General features: G+C 40.8%; 1 non-coding gene across 1 annotated transcript; it reads left to right on the top strand.

The window, feature by feature from the left end:
* Nucleotides 1-4,714: 4,714 nt before the first annotated feature.
* LOC148580754 (small nucleolar RNA R71) lies at nucleotides 4,715-4,823 on the top strand. The gene has a single exon (XR_015896194.1). It is a non-coding gene; the product is annotated as a small nucleolar RNA R71 (small nucleolar RNA).
* Nucleotides 4,824-5,184: the final 361 nt, after the last annotated feature.

The raw sequence follows: 5,184 nt of genomic DNA, 5'->3' as shown, positions 1-5,184 counted from the left end.
TTCATGTAAGATGGGGTTGGGTGTGAGAGGGAAATATTTTGAATTTTAATGGTGAGGTAGGTGGGGTTTTATGATGTGTTATGGGAAATAGTGGATGGATATGAGTGATGAAGAGATTATGGGGAAGAGGGTAGGATTTGATAGGTGAATGGTGTTTAGGGAAGAGTGTTATGGAAAGGTGTGAAGAGGAGAGAAAGAGAGGTGGGGTAGGTGGGGATCCTGTGGGGTCTACAGATCCTGAGGTGTCAAGGAATTCTGTTCCCTGCACCTTTTTGGCGTTTAAACGCCCTCTGTGTGCCATTTCTGGTGTTTAACACTAACTCTGATACCTTTCCTGGCGTTAAACGCCAGGCTGATGCCCCTTTCTGGCGTTAAACGCCAGTCTGTCTGCCAATTCTGGCATTTAATGCTAGTCAGACAGCCACTCAGCCAGACACCCTTTTCTTGCGTTAAACGACAGTCTGTCTACCAATTATGGCGTTTAACACCCAGAATGCTGCCAGACTGGGCGTTAAACGCCCATTGATGCCAGGGCATCTTGGCCAGTTTCACTGACCTTTTCTTTACTGTTTTTAGGATAGTTTCATACATTTCTTTAGGAAATAAGCTAGTTTTGGGTAAATATTCACTTATGCCTTGATTCAAGCATACATTGTGCATTTTACATAATTTCATGAGGATTTTGCATAAGTTTAGTGACAAATATTATGTTGCATTACTCATGACTTGGACTAGAGCTTTGATGCACTTTATTGCTTGATTTCAGGACCAAAAAGGAAGCAAGAAAAGGGGAGGTAACTTGCAAGATTAATGAGAAAAGTGATTGCCAATAACATTATCAAAAAGCCATCAATGCCCACGTTAGAGAGTCACGTTAACTAAGTTAACGTGAACTCTAACGTGGAGAAGAGAAGATGAGCCAACGTTAGTGACACTTAACATTGTCACTAACGTTGGCAATTACTCATAAGTGGTCACGTTAGAAGCCACGTTAACCTAGGTTAACGTGGCCTCTAACGTTGAGGGGGGAAGAGAAGCCAACGTTAGTGACACTCAACATTGTCACTAACGTTGGCCTATGGTGCAAAGTACCACGTTAACTCCCACGTTAACTTGATTAACGTGGGAACTAACGTAAAGGATGAAAAGTTGTCGTCAACGTTAGTGACACTCAACATTGTCACTAACGTTGAAGCAACCACACAACCCCCAAGAGTCACGTTAACCTCCACGTTAACTTAGTTAACGTGGAAGCTAACGATGAGGAATGAAGGATGAGCCAACGTTAGTGACACTCAACATTGTCACTAACGTTGGGATGGCTAAAGATGGCTATGTTAGAGGCCACGTTAACCTAGTTAACGTGGACCCTAACGTGAGACCCAGGGCCACATTGGAACATTAGTGACAATGTTGAGTGTTACTAACGTTCTCGAAGGTTGGCAAGGACCACGTTAGAAGCCACGTTAACCTAGTTAACGTGGGCTTTAACGTGAAACAAGAAGGGGCACACTGGAACGTTAGTGACAATGTTGAGTGTCACTAACGTTCTCGAAGGATTAACAAGGCAACGTTAAAAGCCACATTAACCTAGTTAACGTGGGTTTTAACGTAAGGCAAAGGGGTGCGTTGGAACGTTAGTGACAATGTTAAGTGTCACTAACGTTCTCGAACTTATATTCTCACTAAATATTAACACCCCTAACGTCCTGAGCTGAAATCTCTGCCCACTTAGCACTTTCTCTCTGCAAGTAAAGCCAAGCCCAAATGAAGAAAAGAACTGCTTCAAACTCAAGATCCAAAGGCCCAAGACTTGAAGAGTAAACTAGAAGCTGAGAAGAGTAGTATATATAGGAGTAGCTTTGAATTAGCTCGGGAGGCTGGGAAAAAGAGAACTACTCTCTGTATTTTACTTTCTTTGCAAATTCTAGTTTTATGATGTATTCTCCATCTTTGTTTTCATTTTCAAGAGCTATGAACAACTAAACCCCTTTCATTGGGTTAGGGAGCTCTGTTGTAATTTGATGGATCAATACTAATTTTCATTATTCTTCTTCTATCTTTCCTCTTGATTTTACTTGAAAGCTTTCGATCTTCATCCAATTGAGTAGTTATCTTGGAAGAGAAGCTATTCAAACTTGGATCTCTTTTGAACCTTGAAAGAGGAATGAAGAGATCAAGCTAGAAATGCTTTCTCATGCTGGACCAAATTGGGTTTGGATGGGTATGTGACTATAACCCTCTCAATACTTGATTTGGGAAATGCATGTGGTATAATCAGTGACCATACTTCATCTCTTTTCATGAGCAATTGACCAAGGAATTGGCTATTGATCAAGATTTGAGAGATTGAATTGCAAGAAATTGTAATTCAATCACTTAAGATTGCCAAGGAGATCAATGAGTGCATTGATTGAGGAAGAGATGAAAATGAACATGATCCGGAGAATTGCAACATCTCCTAAGCCCAATGAACTCCCCATCTCTGATCTTACCCATTCTCTTTAATTTCTGCCATTTACTTTTATGAGCAAATCCCCCATTCCCTTTTACAATTCTGCAATTTATTTTCAGTCATTTACTTCCAGTACTTTAATTTTAGCATTTACTTTTCTGTTATTTACATTCCCGCCATTTTATTTTCTGCAACTCTCAACCCAAATTCTGGATTCGCTCAACAAGAACATTCTTCTAATTAAAGTTGCTTGATCAATCAATCCCTGTGGGATTCGACCTCACTCTATTGTGAGTGTTTACTTGACGACAACTTCGGTACACTTGCCGAAGGGAGATTTGTTGAGAGACAAGTTTTCCGTGCATCACCCATTCTGCTATCCTTACTGGCGTTTAAACGCCAGTAAGCCCGTCCTCCAGGGTGTGCTATTTTTGATGCTGCTTTTGATTTTGCTTTAATTCTGCAGCTATTTTTATGACTCCACACGATCATCAACCTAAAGAAAACATAAACTAACAATGGAAAACAAATGTCTTTAAAAAAATAAATATAATTAAATAACATTGGGTTGCCTCCCAATAAGCGCTTCTTTAATGTCAATATCTTGACAGTGAGCTCTTAGAGAGCTTCACAGAGACTCAGAGCTTAATGGTGGCCTCCCAACACCAAACTTAGAAGTTGAGTGTGGGGGCTCTGTTTGACTCTGTATTGAGAGAAGCTTTTCATGCTTCCTCTCCATGGTTACAGAAGAAGATCCTTGAGCCTTAAACACAAGGTAGTCCTCATTCAATTGAAGGACTAACTCTCCTCTGTCCACATCAATCACAGCTCTTGCTGTGGCTAGGAAGGGTCTTCCAAGGATAATGGATTCATCCTCATCCTTCCCAGTGTCTAGGATTATAAAGTTAGCAGGGATGTAAAAGCCTTCAACCTTCACCAAGACATCCTCTACAAGTCCATAAGCCTGTTTCTTTGATTTGTCTACCATCTCTAGTGAGATTCTTGCAGCTTGTACCTCAAAGATTCATAGTTTCTCCATTACAGAGAGTGGCATGAGGTTTATACCTGACCCCAGGTCACACAGAGCCTTCTCAAAGGTCATGGTGCATATGGTACAAGGTATTAAGAATCTTTCGGGATCCGGTTTCTTCTGAGGTAATTCCTGCTGAACCAAGGCATTTAGTTCATTGATGAACAATGGAGGTTCATCCTCCCAAGTCTCATTACCAAATAGCTTGGCATTTAGCTTCATGATTGCTCCTAGATACTGAGTACCTTGCTCTTCAACAATATCTTTATCCTCTTCAGAGGAAGAATACTCATCAGAGCTCATGAATGGCAACAGTAAGTCCAGTGGAATATCTATGGTCTCTATATGAGCCTTAGATTCTTTTGGTTCCTCATTAGGGAACTCCTTAGTGGTCAGTGGACGTCCATTGAGGTCTTCCTCACTGGAAATCACTGCCTTTCCCTCCTCTACAGGTTCGGCCATTTTGAGTATATTGATGGCCTTGCACTCTCTCTTTGGATTCTCTTCTGTATTACTTGGGAGAGTACTAGGAGGGATTTCAGTAACTCTTTTACTCAGCTGACCCACTTGTGCCTCCAAATTTCTGATGGAGGACCTTGTTTCAGTCATGAAACTGAGAGTGGTCTTAGATAGATCAGAGACTATGGTTGCTAAGTCAGAGAGACTCTGCTTAGAATTCTCTGTCTGTTGCTGAAAAGATGATGGGAAAGGCTTGCTATTGCCAAACCTATTTCTCCCACCATTATTATTATTGAAGCCTTATTGAGGCTTTTGTTGATCCTTCCATGAGAGATTAGGATGATTCCTCCATGAAGGATTGTAAGTGTTTCCATAGGATTCTCCCATGTAATTCACTTCTTCCATTCCAGGATTCTTAGGGCCATAAGCTTCTCCTTCAAAGGAGGCTTCTTTAGTGCTGCCAGATGCAGCTTACAATCCAGTCAGATTCTGAGAAATCATATTGACTTGCTGAGTCAATATTTTATTCTGAGCGAATATGGCATTCAGTGTATCAATCTCAAGAATTCCTTTCTTCTGAGTCATCACATTATTCACATAATTTCTTTCAGAAGTATACATGAACTGGTTATTTGCAACCATTTCAATGAGTTCCTAGGCTTCTGCAGGCGTCTTCTTCAGATGAAGAGATCGACCAGCAGAGTGGTCCAATGAAATCTTGGACAATTCAGACAAACCATCATAGAATATACATAAGATGCTCCATTCTGAAAGCATGTCAGAAGGACACCTTCTAATCAATTGCTTGTATCTTTCCCAAGCTTCATAGAGGGATTCACCTTCCTTTTGTCTGAAGGTTTAGACTTCCACTCTAACCTTACTCAACTTTTGAGGTGGAAAGAATTTGGCCAAGAAAGTATTGACCAACTTTTCCCAAGAGTTCATGCTTTCTTTAGGTTGTGAGTCCAACCATATCCTAGCTCTGTCTCTTACAGAAAAAGAGAAAAGCATAAGTCTGTAGACCTCAGGATTAACCGTATTGGTCTTAACAGTGTCACAGATCTGCAAGAATTCAGCCAAGAACTGATGAGGATCTTCAAATGAAAGTCCATGAAACTTGCAATTCTGCTGCATTAGAGAAACTAATTGACGTGTAAGCTCAAAGTTGTTTGTTCCAATTGTAGGAATTGAGATGCTTCTTCCATAGAAGTCGAAAGTTGGTGCAGTAAAGTCACCAAGC

Source organism: Arachis ipaensis, chromosome B10 (assembly GCF_059453495.1).
Source record: "Arachis ipaensis isolate K30076 ecotype BB chromosome B10, ASM5945349v1, whole genome shotgun sequence".
Classification (NCBI taxonomy): Eukaryota; Viridiplantae; Streptophyta; class Magnoliopsida; order Fabales; family Fabaceae; genus Arachis; species Arachis ipaensis.
The sequence above is the reverse complement of the archived record's forward strand: the minus strand, read 5'-3'. Positions and strand labels throughout refer to the sequence as shown.